The sequence below is a fragment of the Lepisosteus oculatus genome, chromosome 12, assembly GCF_040954835.1.
Source record: "Lepisosteus oculatus isolate fLepOcu1 chromosome 12, fLepOcu1.hap2, whole genome shotgun sequence".
In the NCBI taxonomy this organism is placed as follows: domain Eukaryota; kingdom Metazoa; phylum Chordata; class Actinopteri; order Semionotiformes; family Lepisosteidae; genus Lepisosteus; species Lepisosteus oculatus.
Window position 1 is genome coordinate 31,513,348 of NC_090707.1, and position 18,937 is coordinate 31,532,284.

The following is an 18,937-nucleotide window of genomic DNA, read 5'->3' on the forward strand; positions in this document are numbered from 1 at the left end:
ATGGCTTTGTGCCCAACCACCCTAGGCGTGACGCTGTCCCAAACAGCACATGCCCTGTCTTGTATTATTCCTTTTATAATACAGTGGAGATTTATCCTGTTAAAGTACTTTGGGATTTTGGGATCATTTTTAGTTACTTTTCCTTGTTCATGGCATGATCAGGTACTGGTGTGAGGTGCTGTATTTTTAGTCGCACCATACGCAAAACACAAATCATTAGCCTTTTATACTTTTTGTACCTTTTGAATGTTGACATGTACGATAGGTGATACTTTTCTCTCTAAAGCCGGCTTCACGATTTCACACTAGGAATTGCAGGGGGTGACTAATTACACAAATTCCCTCATGACTTTTCATCACGGTTCCAAATCTCATATTGCACCGCGATAGCACCAAACCTTGCCTCATTTTGGCAGCCAATCAACATGAAGCACACCGGAACAAGAAGAGGAGCACCACACAACAATAAACATACTACATGAAGAACAAGCATGTAAACATCTTGAAAAATGTAACACAGACATTGTTTTCCACAAATAAACATCTTCAAAAATATAATTCATTTTTATAAATATAAAACAAATTTTACAAAAATAAAACACAGTTAAAAATATAAAACACCTTTAAAACACATATCGTAAACAAATTAGTATTGTGCTATAACTTGTAATATCATGGGTAATTTTATCTCACAAGTACACATCTGGCTCCCTGCTCACCCCTCCACCTTGCAACTCCAGTTTGATTTTCTTGTAGCGAGTCGCAGAGAGTCGTAGGGGCTGTTAAGAGCCGTGTAGTTCGGAAGTCGTGCAGCGTGATGCCAGCATAAACAAGAAATCCAGAATGGGTTAGGAGGGTAAAATGTACTGGACCTGAGGAAATTCTGTTTGAAAAGTAGATTTTGATCAGCCTTTCTCATGATCTAGCTGTCATATACTGTAGCATTCCAGCAGAAGATAAAAATTGCATATATTTTAGTGTATTCCTGGTACACTAAGTACAATTGTAATAGCAGTTGGTGTATCCACATATGCAAATAAAAAGCTATCCTTATCAAACTGGTGTACAGTGTAGATTATGTCTGCAACCAATATACTCTGAGGTATGTACAGTATAGCAGTTTTGTAATTTGAGATATGTAATAATTATAAGTGTTTAGTTAAGTTAATATTTTAGTTTATACAGTATGTAATTGCTGAGCTGTTCAATCCATCATAGTCACCATTGTACATATACAGTTGATGCAGATTCAAACAGATCAAGGCAACTACAGCTTTGAATTCAAGAAGCACAGCGGCAAGGTTAGAATTAAACATCTGTTTATGCATTTGACCACCATGTGATAAAAATAAACTCTGATTAATATTTCTTGAGGCTGTTTTTGTTCTAAAGTTGGGAATAATAATTGAAAATAACTGATAGTGGAGCACACCTGCTGTCTTTCCTGTCAGGATCACTTATCAAATTGGTCTCACTGTAATTATCCTTTCAGCCATAAATCTGCTTTGTAGCCTTTGGCTATTGAGTTCTTTTTTTGCCCCACTCTCCTCTTTGCCCCCACTCCTTCACCACCACCCCCATTTCTGTTAAGGAATACATGTGAATCACAAGGGCCAAATTAAAAAAATGTCAATGAGGTACCGGTAATTATAGTATACAATCTAAAATTGTATCTGATCTTTTAAACTACATTGCATCACTCAGTATCATCTGCCAAATCATTGCAGGGATCCTGGAAGAAGTTTGTATAAACTGTATGAGGCATTTTGACAATATACTGTTAATAATTGTAAAGCAAATCTTTAAAATACAAAATCCTTTTTGTGTTGTTAACCTTCTAAACCCATTTAATGCTCAGAGCAGAAGTGTCAAGACAGTAGCTGTGGTTGTTTGTTTGATTGCATACAATATATAGTTCATTTTTATCACACCGTTCATTTTGGAAGAAGACTGTTTTTAGCATGCAGTTTTCTGTATTATGTTGACTCCTGCTTATTGTAGTAATTGTTATTAGTTTTAGAGGCTATTCAGGCACCACTGACTTTCTGATCGAATTGCACTCAATCTAGAATGCATTCTAGAAAGATATTGATATATCATTCATTAGTTCATTGTTATTTCTGTCATAACTTACACATCGACATAGTCTGGGCTGGTTCTGAAATATTTCTCCCAGATTACCATGACAAGAGAGCTTAACTAACATCTGTCTTTATCACCATTGTGATAGTGTGTTTAGAATTGCTGTGAGACATGTTGTGTGTACAGTACATCACATAATCAGATTTGGCACAATGCCTTTGTGAAAACTGCAAAACACAATGTGCAAAATAATAGCTTACAAAGCCAAATCGAGATTTGGTTCACTCAACAAGAGGTTGCCGTGATAACCCAGAATGTTGTTTAACATTGCCTGCTCTGTTCAGCTTTTTGGGAATTTACTTTGTCAGAAGACATTAGTAAATAAATGTGGTGTATGAAGCAAGCCCTGGAGGTAATGTAAGTTAAAAGAATCAGCCTGATGGATGTTCCCTGGTAATTGAATGTTGAATCATTTTAAAATGTGATAACCACAGGTTCCACAGAAATATGAAGGATTTTATCCTCTTTAGTCAAGTGTGAAACTATTCTTTACCTGTAATCAATCTGGTAAATATATTTTTTTTAACCTGATGTTTGCAGTGATGTTACAAGCAGATGTGTAATATATCGAAAGCAGTTCACAGTAAAGCTATCCATTTAGAGAGCAAAATCACAACTTAATACATTAGGAAACAACTATATCCCTGGTCTCTGCTTCACACTATTTACTGTACATTTAAATTATACTGTGGCTGAAAAGGATAATTATATATTGTGACCTACTGTATATGCTGTAGATGCCAAATTCAAGAGTCCAATGAGGATCCTTTTAGTCATGATAGATATCAACAATCAACTGATAATGGGAGAAATGAATATTAATTAGCTCTGATCTCATAAAGAAAGCAGAACCATTAAAATTTTGATTACGGTATATATACTGTCTATACTGAAAATGTTTTCATAAAACAAGAAAAAGACAAAAGGTTTTTATAGACATTAAAGAATAAAAAACTGGAAAAGAGATTCCTCTTTTTTTGTTTAATTTACAAATAATTTAGATTCTTTAAAAAACAAAACAAAGCTAATTAATTCATTGAATTAATCTAATAAATGTGCTATGTGCAGAAAGCATTGATTAATTAAACGTGTTTAATCCTGAAGATATTTTAGAAAATAAGACTACATACAGATTTGTCTGCATTAATTTGACTTTACAGCACTGAATTTAGTTTTAGATTAAGTTTTAGTAAATTAGATTCCTACCTAAATGAATACTGTGGGTTTAGTTTATATGTTTCTTTCCTAAGAAAGAAAGAAACATAATTAAAATGTATTTTACTTTGAGTTTTATTTCCATCATCTGTGAAGCCAGAAAATCTTTTAGAAACCTACGGTTTCCAGTCCAAGGAAGCAGATTCTGTCTGTTTTCCACAGAGATATGAAATCCTAAGATATTAAAGGTCCCTTGATATCTTTTATAAAGACAAATTTACGTAGGTAGGTAGTCAAATCTCCTCTTCCGATGTCCATTTCAGACATTGAGCATCAGGCTTCAAAATATGAACAGATTCATATAGAACTAGAATTCGAAAACAGCTCCTAGTTCCTACTCCTTGTTTTACCATTTCTAAATGACACTGGTCCTTCTCAAATAATTTTTGTAACAATCAATTACAGTGTGCCAATGTGCCACTTGTCCCATGTGTGTCTCCATTTTAAACCTGTTGGCAGTTTAACCACCCATGAAAGATGGGCCCCTAGTAAAACAAATATGTAAAAAAGTAGACTTTTCAGACTTCTTTTTCAGAGAATAGTTCGTCTTCTTTACCACTATTATGAACTTTCACTATAAATTAGGCAATTTATAAGTCTTTTTGTACATGAGTTGTCAATTACAATCATTTGTATTTATTTTTTAATTTACACAAATTAAATATTTGTCTTAAATATTCATGCATAAAATGGCACAAATGTGTCCAGAGTACAATGTTACTTTTTAGCACGAAAGTGTCTGGATTAGGATCCTGTTTTCTTTATCTCAAATGCATACTGTACTTGAGGTACATCAATAAGTTCAATTTCACAAAAAATTCCTTGAAGACGAAACTTTAAGTCTCAAAAAGTGACAATGCAGTAAAAAAAGTTACAGTTCATGATATACTGAATACCTTTAAATAGCTTGAATGAGGGTGATGTACAGTAGCCATTAGTGGTTTGTGTATCTCAGTGCCATATGGAGTCAGTCTTGTAATGTGAAGACTGTCAGTGGCTGACCTAATTTATTATCCCTTCCTTCAGTCATTCACTTAGAAACCTTGCTTTGAACTCTTTTGAAGGAAGTGATTAAAACATTTTAGTTCCACTTACATAACCTGTCATGGATTATCAAATCCCTGTTAGGTAAATCTAAATTCTTGTCTTAGATAACTGTATTACACTTACAAAATGCAAAGGGTATATATGTCCTGATCAGAAATTGTTGATTTGGGACAGGGACAGCACAAACCTTTTGCTTAGCCCAATATTTTAGAGCTTATGAGCTGACTACATTGTTTGTGAGTTCATTCTTGTGTTCAGACAAAGTATATCACATGGATCTAGTTGTGTTCTCGTAATGGATATTTGTAATGGGAACATCTGATGTTTCTCTTTAAAACTTTTTTTTCAATCTAATGATTTTAATCTTACTAATGAAACATTAACTAATGATTTACTCATTTACTTACAGATTTACTAATGAAACTCCTGACAACAGATTTTCCAAAAAGTCTTGTCTTTTACTAAAAAAAAGGGGCATACAAACTATATGAAAATCTTTTAAATATAACTATGGCAAACCTTTAATCTTATTCTTACCATGCTCAACCAATGTCATCATTTAACCCGAAAACCCTATAGTAGGAACCAGAACTCTAAAACTTCTCTCTGGATTTTTTTTTTGCAGACACAGAACTGTGAAGATAGCTTGCCATTTGCAAACTACTTCTATTGCTATTCCATCTATTCAAGAAACATTTTATATAAATCTCAGTTCTGTCTTTTATCTTGTCAGTCAGAATGTACTCATCTCCCTCCCCACCCCCCCTCCGATGGCAGGCGGATCGACGCGCCGGTTGGAGTATTCTCGGTCGCATTTAATGGCAACGTGAGCTCAAAGATTTGATTCAAACCACCAAATGGAGACGGGCGTGCCAACAAGCGGACCCTGCTGATGCGGGATTAACGCTAGGATGAGAGAGTCAGAATGTATTTATCTAATTTAAATGAGTGTCCAGAATTGACACACAAAATCTTTTTCAACAGCAACAGATGTTGTGCCTGTTAAATTGTGCCTATATATTTACTTGCTGAAATGCTGATCAGGATCTTTCACAGCTCCTTTGGGACGTTTGTAATCAACCCCTTTTTTACATCCAATATAGAGTTCATAAGTATAAGATGGACCAGTTTATTTGTCTTCTCTAGTCCTCATGAATAGAAGAATGAACATAAGTTCTTCCAAGGTCACTGTGTGAATTAATAGATTTTTAGTAGATTTTTCTTGTTGGTACTGTATATTCACATTATATTCACATGTTAATGAAGGACTATTCCATTAGTACAGTAGAAAGTCTTTTGATAACTATGTCATCCACTCCCACAAGAATGAATGAACACTGCACTTGTTTTTTTAAATAGAGCTGTATTCCTTTGAGAACCACCAGACAGCCTGTTATTTCAATCATGAATTGATTTTTTTTTGATAATTCTGAATTTGCATTTTCTTATTGTGTACTTAATGTTTCCATTAGGGCTATATCCATTCTGGCTAATAAAGAAAAAAATGTAGAATCATCTGCAGACTCCCTTATTAAAAAAAATAACTTATAGATGATCTACAAAGGAACAAGTAATAGGTTTTTTCCATGCTGAAAAGAGAAGAGAGAAAACACAACTCATTTGGGCTGTGAAGCCTTCTTCATGTGTGAGAAAGACAGGGCAGACAGCAAAGATTAAATAACACAGAAGAACAAAAACTGGGAGAGGGGAGGAGGCAGGAGGGGCAGAGAGGCAGGGAGACCATTAAGGAAATGCGAAGAGTAGAAATGCGAAGAGTAGAAGGGTGAAGAGAGGTGTGAAGTCAAAACCTGCATGAGAATAGAGAAGATTACATGAAAAGCCTGTCATAGAGAGAAGGGGGATGTTGTGAACCTAGTTTCAGAAACAGTTTAGTTTCGGTTATTATTCTGCTATGGGAGTTGAGAAACCCTTCTTTGAGAACAGAGACAGAGAGATCAATGTGACCATGGCCATCTGAGGTGAAATCTTTAATCTTCACAGCCTTAACATGTTCTCTGAAGTGGTCTCCTAGTCTCCCCCCGGTTTCCCCAACATAGATAGCAGGGCATTTTTTGCAGGAGATACAGTAAATGAGGTTCCTGGAGGTACAGGATGTCGTCTGGGAGATCTGGAATTGATCTGAGGGGCCCTGAATGAGCGTGTTGTTAGATATGTATTTGCACGTGATGCGGCGAGTTCTGTTGCAGGGGAAAGTGCCTGGTTGAGATGATTGCCAAGTTCGGTCAACAGAGCTGTGAACCAGAAGTTTACTTAGATTGGGTTGGTCGGCGGTAAGAGATGATTGGGCGGCCAGAAAAAAGGGTACCGATGGAGGGATCGCTCTGTAAAATGGAGTAGTTGTTAATAATGTTCCTGGGAATATAGAATGGTAGGGAAGCACCAAAGGAATGCAGTTGTGAGACCAGGAGTTCCTGGTCGAGTTGATGATCCGAGGGCTGTTTTTGGCCCAGGTGAGGGCCCTATTGATATCCTCTTTTTGGGGTATACATTTTGAGTGCTTGGTTTTGGAAATCCACATTGTCACTGTACAGTCAACGTAGCCTGAGGAACTGTGAGAAGGCGAAAGAGTTTTTGGTGTGAGTAGGATAAAAAGAGCTGTTCAGGAGATAGTTGTGCGAATCTGTGGGTTTGTAATAGACCAAGGATGAGAGTCGTGGATGGTTAACAGATAATTTTTTGTCTAGAAACGGAAGAGTGGTGGAAGATATGTTAACTGCATATTTGAGGGATGGGTGAGAGTTAGTAAATTGATGCACCCTCACCTGAACTAAAGATGATCTATACATTTCCATGAAAATGTCCCTATTTTCTATAAAAACCAAGCTCTTGAAATGTTAAGTGCCTGTGAGTTATTTATGACAATTTATGACAATAGTACATCTTACAGACCCATTTAAAAATTTTGACATCTTGAGCAATTTACTGTGAGATGGCAGTCACAATGGGATATTGCTTTATAAAAATGGTTATTTTACTTTTTTTGCAGATAATAAAAATATACACAATACAAACAAGTCCAACATAGTGCTCAGTGAAAAAAAAAAACTAAAAATGGAGAAGCAAAATCCTATTGAACACACTCAGAAATATTTAATGTTTACCCTTCAATAAATGGGTGTAATTTGTGTAAACACCTCACGTCTTCAAAACCAGCTTTTTTATTAGATGTGCCATATAATTTGACCACAGCTTCATAGTCCATTCAGCCAATAACTTCTGCTGTGATTTAAGAAATCATTACTTTTAATTTTGAGAGATGACAAACAATATTTTCTAAAGTTATTCCCCAGCAGTTCAGCTGTAACACTTTGAAAAGTCTTTACATTGATCCTTAGAGTCATAGAAAAAGGTTTATGAATTCTCAAGTTTCTTACTTACACATTATAAGTAATATCTTAATTTCAAAAGCTCAACACAGAAGAAGATGAATAGTGTACCTACAGAATTATGCCACATTGAAATAAGCAATTCCAAACCAAGATAAATTGTCAGATCTGCCTGCAACATATCCTTGCTACAAATACCAGCCTCATACATGGGTGTGTTAATTAACACAAAGCTATTAGATATTAGATACTTAATATGACACTTAATATGGCTGTGATCTCTTGTGCCACATTCTACACAGCACTACTGTATTTTAGTAGAATCATTCAGGAAGCAATGCCCCTAGATTTGTTGTTTGTTTTATATCCTGATTAATATAAGATGAGGATGCCCGATCTTTGCCTTAAAATATCTACTTAGAAGTTATTAATGCTAGCAAAAAGTAGATTTCTATTATGGTTATCATTCTCCCAACAGAATTGTGCAGTACGTACAGCACATTGCATTAGTGGAACTGAAATCATTTCCTGAGGCCCTCTGAGATTGTAATGCGCTCTACAGGGGTGCTAAGTGTGTAGCTCCATGCAGTCATCAATAAATATGAATTTTCTAAGAGAGTCGCATGCACAAAAGATACAGCCCTCTGACACACACTGACACACAGCAGTTATGCACACATACTGAAGTGCTTTATCTTTTGACCTTGTTGCAGTAAGTCACAATGAGTTTCATGGTGGGAAGAAAGGGAAATATTTTTTTGTTGTTGAAATTCAGCTCCACAGTCACCAGAAAAAGCTGGGTAAAGTCTTTTAAGCACTCTCTGCTGATTTAAAGCATACCCAATATAAAAGCTAAAGTTATTGGCATAAGAGAACTGTATTTCTAGACTGTGCAATTTAAATAAGATCTGTAATCTCCAAACATCGTTTGCATAACTGTCAAGAATATGCACAGTATGTCCAGACACAAGCCCAGTATGTTGGCAGTAGTGTGGAGGACTGATAAGGTTCTGGACTCAGTACTCAGTAAGATGCTGCTGTAGTACTCTTAAGCAAGGTATGTCACTCCTTTTGCTCCAGTAAAATGTTCAGCTAAAAAAAATGTTCACTTCAGATAAAACCATCAGTCAAATGAATTAATAAAAAAAATAATAGTGCTTAGCTAATAAAAGAAAATTGAGGAGGTACTTCAAAATAAAAAAACGGTATAATCAAGTACATATATTTCTGAAAAACTCACTTTAAGAGTTAGTATTGCTTTGTCAATGTACTATAAGTCACAAGAATTCCTTAATTTTAGCAAATAATTCTCTTTCAACAAATATATGTATTATTTTTAGTAGTATTATTTAACTAATAGTGCACTGTTTAATTGTGGCATTTTTGGGGGCAACAATATGGTGCATGGTTTTTTTACCTGAAAAAAATCCTAAATTGGTCTCCTCGTTGTTTTATGCACATTCTAACAGATGTTGATGTACAGCACAGTCCAGTTAATTATCTCTGCAGGAAGTAATAACCTGAAGGTGCCCTTCATTTTAGTTGTGGTTGATGTCATCAATCCACAATCATTACTTTGAACCTCCAAGTAATAGTTACACAATACCCCACCAGTTACCTATCCTAATGAGTTGCATGAAATGGAGTGTAATTTAGACTGTGATATATTGGTGAGAGCAGAATAGTTTCCTATCATAACTCTCCAATCTGAGCAGCATACTTTAGCATTGCTGCCTCACAGCTCGTGGATCCTGGGTTCAGTTCTTCTCACGTTTGCTTGTTTTTTCTCCTGGTGTTCTAGTTTGTTCCATCTCCCCATAGACATGGCTAGGTGTCACCGGCCGAGTGACCAGGTTTAGCTCAAAAGAAAAGAAACTGCCCCACAGCAGTCTTCAATTGCAAACAAAACTGGATTTATTGCCATCAAAATAGGGATAACAAAAAAAACCCCCCACTCACAGGAGTACTCTCCACACCTTTCCTCCAAGGCATCCTCCCTATACTGAGCTCTCCCAGTCCCTTTTATAGCCCCTCCTCTTCTAAGGACCATCCTCTTAAAGGGACTCGCTCACATTTTCTTAACAGAGATGGGCAGTTTGATCAAAATAAAGTATTTAACCATCCAAAAAAAAAAACTAATACATTTTAACAGAGTCATGCAACCATGATATATTCACTTAAACAAAACAACTAACCTTACATCGGTTATTTATAGATGGCTCACCAGTAACCTTTCCCTTTAAGATCATTTGTGTGATACTACAAACAGGAAAGGTGACTGGTGGCCATCTTGATCAACACAATACAATACTCCAACGGGGAAAATACTGCAGTGATTTTAGGGAAAAAACAAAAAGGTAAGTATCATTCACACTTCATTCGTATCACATACACACTCTTAAACATACCAGAAGGGTAGAGGGAAATATTGGAGTATTTCACATTCAGTAAAAGAAAGAAAAAATAACAATCACTCTGTCACACTAGGATAACCTGCAACTCTAAATTGTCCCCACCTGTGTGTGCGAGTGCCGTATAATGGACTGTGATCTTGCCTGGGGCATCATTCCAGCAGTCATATCACTCTGCAACTCACAACTGGTACCGTCCTTTGGATGAGATGTAAAACCGAGGTCCTGACTCTTTGTGGTCATTAAAAACCCCAGCGTGTTTCTCGAAGCAAGTAGGGGTGTAATCCTGGTGTTCTGGCCAAATTTCCCATTGGTCTTTACCAATCATGGCCTCCTAATAATCTCCATCTATGAATTGGCTTCATTACTCTGCTCTCCTCCCCACTGATAACTGGTGTGTGGTGAGCATTCTGGCGCACTATGGCTGCTGTTGCATCATCCAGGTGGGGCTGCACATTGGTGATGGTGAAGGGGAGTCCCCATTATCTGTAAAGCGCTTTGAGTGGAGTCTTCAGAAAAGCACTTTATAAGTGTAATAATAATCAAAATAACATCACTTTATTAACCCTTTACAATTTCTTGCATTAGGAAATTATCTTTTCGCATACCCCCGCTTGCTCTCCATGTGACACACAGACAGGGAGAGAGCCTGGGGTCAGAGGGCAGGGACAGCCATTGTACAGCACCCCTAGAGCAGCTGGGGTTAAGGGCCTTGCTCAGGAGCCCACCGGAGTAGGATTCCTCTGCCGGCTATGGGATTTGATGCGGCAACCTTCCAGCCACAGGCGCAGATCCTTTGCCACAGAGCCACTGCTCGGCCAAAGCAATATTTAGTGAGCTATTATTATTATTATTCTTATTATTATTATTATTATTATTATTATTATTATTATTATTACACCTTGTGGGCCTGTGCTTCCATGATAGGCTCTTTGCTCCCATGACTCTCTCCAGGAATAAGCAACTTTCTGTAAATGGCTGGATGAACTATCCAGTGTATTCTATCATAAGTGTTAGAAAGTAATTAAGGGACAGCTCAAGTAAATAAAAAAAAATAACTGAACTAATTAGCTGTTAAAGTAAAAAGGCAGTACTCCACTCTGAAGTCTCTTGATGGTGACCATTACAGAAGGCATATCTTATCTTAGGAATAAAAGTTTTAATACTGTTTTTACTGCTATTACAGCAAGGCATTCAAAACACAGCAAATGCTATGGGTTCCCATATGATTGTTTTATGACTCTCGGTATGTGTTGAAATATAACATTTCACAATGTGAGAGTTCATCTTTTATTCAGGTAATACTGAAAATACAACAGTATTTTATTAACTAAGAAAAATAATAATTTAAGGTGCAGGTCCATGAAATAAAATGTGTCTGTTTTTGCTTTGGAAACCAACAGAAAAACTAAGTCTTTCTGAAAATAAAATCACCAAAGGATAAAGGGGTCTGCCTGTCGTTTTACTAAGTCATCCATGACCTGAAAAACAGCAGCTCTAAGAAGTGCAAAAAACATCTCTGGGCACTGAATTATATTGAATTGGAAAGTTATAGACTTTGAGCTTTGTTCTGATAGCTTTTCTGTTTAAATATTGAACTTAGACTTACATGGCACGCTTAGTTTCAGAAGGTCTCAAAGTCTAAAAAACCTAAAGATTTATTAACCATAATCTTTATATAATTCTCAGTGTTTTGTTTAAGTAATTCATGACAAACCCTAATAAACCCTATTATTTCAATTATTAGGCTTTTCAGTTAATACACATTTGATCTGCCTTCTCCATTTACTTCAATTGTAGATGTATACTGTATGTTCAGAATGCAGGTATGATAATTTCCTTAGTCATTTTTTTGTGATCAGTTGAAAGAAAAATATGTTTGTAAATTTAAATTAGCAGCCATATCATATCACTTTGCAACTCACAACTGACATCCCATTGAAGCTAAGCAGGTGTGAGCCTGGTCAGTTCTTGGATGGAGGAAAAGCTAAGGTTGCTGCTGATTAGAGTGGACAGTAGGGGGCGCTCACCCTGTGGCATGAGTGGGTCCTAATGCCCCAATATAGTGATGGGGGCACTCTACTGTAAAAAGGTGCTGTCTTTTGCATGAGATGTAAAACAGAAGTCCTGACTCTCTGTGGTCATTTAAAATACCAAGGTGTTTCTCAAAAAGAGTAGAGGTGTTACCCCGGCATCCTGGCCAAATTTATATGTATGCACTGGTACAGGGTTACATCAGTTCTTGGGAAAGAGGAACTAGGTCTGTGAAAACTGAGGATACTACAAAAACTACCATTCCATCAAAAATACATCTTATTAGGAAACAGATAATGGGACTGTATATTTCAATACCACCTTAGGCACTACCATCAAAGATCACCCAGAGTGAAGCATACATGTCCTCCAAAAGGTTTTCCTTGCCTGCTTCATGATGCTAAGCATGAACTAATTCTCTCTAATGGATCCATTACAGAGTTCTTTGAAGTCTGGACTGGAATCAATACTAGTGAGAAATGTATTGAAACACCAGCCTCAATATATCTGAGTGCCATTTGATCACAAACAAGCTCCCTGCTTCAGTGGCCCTAAACAAATGAACAACAATGTCCAAACCTAAAACTACATTAACTTCAGTCATCTAACTTCAGTATAGTGATGATGCTACACTGTGATTTAACAGATGTAGACATGATATTTACTGAGGATTAAAAGAGAATTAAGAGAATAGGATTTACACTTAACTGTCAGTAACAAGATTACCAGCTATGGGATTATGACTCTATGCTAAATCAGTATCCCAGCTAAAATACGGAAACATGGCCAACATTCAAGTGACACTTAAAAGGACTGGGGTCATACGACCAATGCTATTTACAGAAGATTTTACAAATAAAGCAGAAGGACAAAATAACCAATATCTGGGTTCTCGCCCATCAAGCATTAATGCTATGACCAACCACCATTAGTGTCTGTGTTTATATTTTCTGGATTTCACACTCTGAACTCCCACAGATGGTTCTTTTTTCCCATTTTAGCCAAGGATATTGCACCAGAGAAGTTCAAAGATATGGTAAAAGTAAACTTGAAAATGCAACATCAGTATACAGGCCTGGGAGATAAAGGTTTTCAACCAAACCAGATGGAGAAAGCATCCTTAGCCCAGCATTTTGAAGCCAAACATTCCAAGACACAAAGCAAGAGCATTGAAGAGAGTTTGTCATGACCAGATTCCATAGTTCTATATGCCACTTAATACTGTATCTCCTGTGACAACACCTTTGCAACCTTTCAGAGAGTGTGTAGATCCTACACTGGCCTAATCAGTCACTTTCTGGCTCATGGAAGAAAGTCACTTGTTTGTGAGGGATAGCCAATGAATGAATGACATCAGTGAGAGTTTACAGTAAGTAAATCACATATCTTATGTTTGCTTTATTCCGTTCCAATAACAAAAAATGCTTGTGCCTTATGAACATTATCTCTGCAAAAATGTGTGGTTTCATAAACATCATCCTACATTGTCACATCTGCAAAATGCTATGGCCTGAACTGCTATGCACGCTGCCTAACTACTTGGTTTGTATTTGGATAACTGATTATCATTACCACAAATGTATACTTCAGTAGGTCTAGAAATGTTCATTGATTGTTTTTTCAGCTGTACTAGACCTACATTGCAAGACCTATTTGCTACGCACCTTTTTGAAACTGACTCCTGAACACAAGGAAGAAAAGAGCAAGGATTATAAATTATTTTTCCACAAATCATGATTTTTAAGATCCTTTTAGTTTCTCCACACCCCTGGAAAGGTAAGTTCTAACGAGTTGGAGAAACAGTGGCAGTACAACACTTTTTATTGAGAATTAATGTGTGTACTGTATGGATAAGGAATGTACTTCTGTAGGTTAGTTAGAGGTGTTACCCAAATGTCCTGGCACAATTTCACTCCAGGGTTTCCTTAATTAAATTCATGTATAACAGACAAATATAAGGTTATGACTTTATGAAGATTACAATTTAATGTCATGAAGTACTGTCATTTCTTCCTTGTTTGTTTTTTTGTCTCTTTGATTCAGAACTGTAATCCCCCTTGACTGCACCTCCATATACCTTATGCATAACACCTGTGATAATTGACAAGTGTCTCAGCAACAATGTATGATTCCAAAGCAAAGACTGTAAAAAGATGATTGTGAGAAGAGAGGCAGAAGCAGAGATGGGAGAATACATTTCCTTATGCAAGACCTGAGAGCACACACATTTCTGTATTTGTTATTTGTGTTTTTTCTCTGAGACAAGCTCTTTTTCTTCAAGAATTTCAGTTCACCAGCTTTGGGAGACCAAGAGGAAAAGATCTGGCTGGTTTGAGCCTGAGAACTGTGTTAATGATTATTTCTCTTCACAAAGTATAATTGAGTTTTGGGCTGTTTTAGTTTTGTTTGTATCCTATCTCAACTGTGTTTACATGATGGAAGTAGTATAGATTGTAAAAGTAATGAACTGTTACCAATCTCAGTGATATTCATCTCATGTCATTGTCTAACCTCTTACTCTTGGTGAGGTAACTCTCAGTGGTAACAGGCTGGTAACAGGCTGAGTGGAATGGACTAAACTTCACTTTCCACAGCAACAGAGCTCCTCCACTCCTAGGCTACCCAGAGATATAATATTTTCCAGCGTGTCCTGGATCTGGGTCTCTCCCCAGTGGGCCGTGTCTGGTACTCCTCCAGGGGGAGGCACCTGGAGGACATCTTCACCAGGTGCCTGAGTTGCTTCAACTGGCTCTTCTCAGTCCAAAGGAGCAGATACCAGAGACTCTAGATAGTGAGCCGTTACACGGCCCACTGGGGTGAGCCCATGGAACAGATCCAGGACACGCTGGAAATATTATATCTCTGGGTAGCCTAGGAGTGGAGGAGCTCTGTTGCTGTGGAAAGTAAAGTTTAGTCCATTCCACTCAGCCTGTTACCACTGCCGCCCTCACCTAGAGTAAGATTAGACATTGACATGAGATGAATATCACTGAGATTGGTAACAGTTCATTACTTTTAAAATCTATACCATCAATTTCCCTATGGGATTAATAAAGTATTATCTGTCCAGGGTCCTCCTAGACTGCTGTGCTCCTCACACTGTCACAGAGAGTAAGCCAAGCTAGCCTACAAAAAAATCTAATTTTCACTGCTTGTACCTGTAGTGGCGAGGCTTATTAAAGGACAGGAATTCAGTTTTCTGCTCCCTTGCCAGTCCCTCTCTCCTTCATCTCAGTGGTGCTTGACACAGAGAGGCCATTCCATTTGGTTCACAATTAAGGTGTTTTTCTAGCTGATAGAGTGTCCTGATAAGGAACAACTCCCCAATGCCAGCAACCCTAACAAATGGTTATCTGGCACCTTAAAGTCTGAGATTCCAAGGGAGAGTCTGATTCAAAGTTTGTTTACAACTTTGAGGTCAGAGGGCATGGTTACTCATCATCAGCCAATCAAGAACTGGTAGGGCAAGTTAACCCCATGTGGGTCTCTGATGCCCATGAAACTTTCAACCAATGAACGACCTGCATTTCCTCCAGGAACACAGAGAGCAACACAGAGAGCCTGTAGCACAGTTACCAAGCGCAGAGCCGTTCTGAAGTGTAGAACTTCAGTGTAGAACACAGTTCCCAAGCGCGGGACATTCTTGCAGCGCACCTGCTGGACATTCAGCCTCAGGGCTCCTCCTGGACATTCGGACTCAGCCAGGACCACCACGTAACGGCCAGTGTGTCCGAGTACAGGACTTTCCTTTGTTCTAAGAGTCGAGGACGGAGGTTGCCAGCGCGTAACCAAAGGATCCACCTGAGGTCAGCATCAGCAACAAGCCTCGTGAACAGGTCGGAACTGTGGACAGCAAATCACTATTCAGAACTAGCGCTTCGTCAGGAACGAACCGGTCTTCTTACTGACCTGCTGGGACCCGCAGTCACTTTTCTCCTGTGCACAAACTCTGCTAGTAAGCCAGAACTAACTAGCTGGTCTTCAGAGAGCGCACTGCTAGAGCTTCGCAGTAGAAATCTCTCTCACCACGGCGCAAGCAGCACCTCTGCCTGGCACCGAGCCAGAGAGAGTGGATAGGACAGCAACAAGCTTGCCACTGCTTCCTTGTGTCTGCAGGAGATCTGAATCCCCAGAGATTGGATGAGTATTCAACATTCTGCATTACTGCTCGAGAATTCAATTGTTACCTCAACTCCAATTGATATCAATTTAATTCCTATGAGTGATGTACTTGTTTGAGTATCTAGTGTAGAAGTTGTAACCAAGTTCATTTACGAAACGGTCTAAATGAATGATATACTGAACATATGTCCCTCTTGGTATTTGTAACTCTTCATGATTGAATATATACCTGTTGTATTCTGATAACCCTCAAGATAAGATGTTTATATGCACATTTTATGTATTAATAAATGTATTATTCTGTATTAGTACCTGTGTGTGTGTGTTGTTTGAATTATCCCGCAAGGTTGGATTCTAATACCATCAAAAGAATCGTTTTGTGACTTACATTTTGTGATCAACCAGAAAAACTGAATGACTCCTCTGAAAACTCCTACTTCACTACCACAGTTCGTACACCAAGAATGCAGACACAACTCTCACTCTGCAAATACAGGGTCCAGATGGCACGCATCAGCGGCCCCGGTACCCCATACTACTGCAGCACAGGGTACACAGTCATAAGCTTTCTCCATGTGCACTAACCATGTATAGACAGGGTTGGGAAACTCCCATGAATCCTCAAATATCCGTTCAAGGACAAAGAATTGGTCACATGTTCCGCAGAATCTGAGTTCTTCTTCTCATATCTGTGGCTGAGCTACATGTGGCCAAAGTTTCCTTTCCAGCATAGGTTTTCCCAGGAATGCTGAGGATTCTGATCCCTTTGTAGTTATAACACACCCTCTAGTCTGCTAGTTCAGAGGCACTGCCCACATCTTCCACATTGAAGAGGCGTGTTAACCACAATACCTTAAAATGTCCAACACCTTCAGCATTTCCAGGATCTCATCCACCCCAGCAGCCCAACTTAGTGATATTGCAATGTGTATTTTCATTTGTGAGAAGATACTATTTTATGCACATGTAACACTTATAAAATAGAATATTGTACTTTTGGAAAACCTCAGACTACAGGATGAAAATGGCCTAGACCTCTACAGTCTACAATCTACAGTACTACAGTCAGAAAAAAATTACACTTTTTTATTATTTAAAGACATAGTATAATTGTTATGGATGGAGCAACTTCTCACTTCTCTACTTGTGTTTGCTGTGTAGTATGGCTTCTGGCCCATAATCCCTGTCACACACCACCCAGTCAGATAGGAAGATAAAGTTGGTATCATCCAATATGTAAAGCATGTTGAGATCCTATGGGAGAAAAAGCACTATATAAAAGCAAGATCTTAGTACCAGTAGTAGTACTGACCCATTTTGAACTGAATAAATAAAAAAATAAAAACTGAACTAAATAAAACATTATGGTCTTGTCTAGAATTAATACACATACTGTCCAATCATCACAGCTGGAAAAGAAATCAAAGAGAGAAAGACAGGCTCTTTAAAACAGTTCAGATAAACACAAATATAGTTTTGGTATAATTTATTCACTCTGATTTTGTGAGCCCTCTGCACTTCCTCAGCATCCATAGCAAGACCACTGCAGATCTTGAATGCTTATTTTCTGAATCCAGAATTTCTCCCTCTTTTGGTTTATTATCAAGCCAATCAATAAATCCAGACAAAGTTATTTTACAGAGCACTACTTAAATTTATCATTACATATATAACGTTAGTTATTTTCAAACCTTAGTTATTTTCAAATGCTTAGAATCCTTTTAAACTGGGATACATGTACTGTACCCCCACTTTGTAAGCAATAAAAGACAGACCATGCTTTTTATTTAGTTCAGTTTGAATCTAATCTAAACCTGGATTTTTTTCATGTGGTTTTTGTTCATGTGAGTTCGTGCGTGGCACTTTGGTATCCCCCTACCTCACAAAGATATACAGATTAGGGTTACATCAATTTTTTTCATTGGAATTTAATATGGGGGGTGGGGGGTTGTTCCCAGCACAACTAGTACTGTCTATGGGACCAAAGAGAAGTAGAATCAGATTAGTCTTTTGGACCCTCAGGCCAGAACATACTTCACAGATGAAGGTGCGTTCTTGGAAGCATCTGCAGTTTGGTTTTCACCCTTTAAATTGTCCTTGGCTTTAGTAAAGGATTACCTTGGTATTATCTGTCTATAAACGTCTGTTTCAAAACCCTTCTGGCTCATCCTTGTACTTCAGAGCAAATCTGGAAGCTTGGTGGGGGAAATCTCACAGCCTGTGCATGCGTGACTACCTCTTGAACCTGTCATCAACCTTTATCGATGATATATGAAGTGTGGTGGCTGCAGCAGAACAGATTCTGAGCATTACAAAAAATGTCTCAGCTTAAGTAGAAGAAAACACTTCTGTACATCATGGAAGGCACTCGACCAGGCACCATGCCTGAGCCAAAACATGGTCAATGCAATCAAGTTCATCAGGAGAAAAAAATGGAAAACTGATAAAGTCTGTTTCCAGTTTTAAAATACACTGAAGAAAGCTCCCAGGTATGGGGACAAGCTCAAAGTGGCTGCAGCAAACCATCTCAAATTTTACACAAAGTCTTTGATGAGCCCCATAGGTTACAGACTGAATGCAGTTATGAAGTATGCAACCACAAACTGAGTTTTATAATTG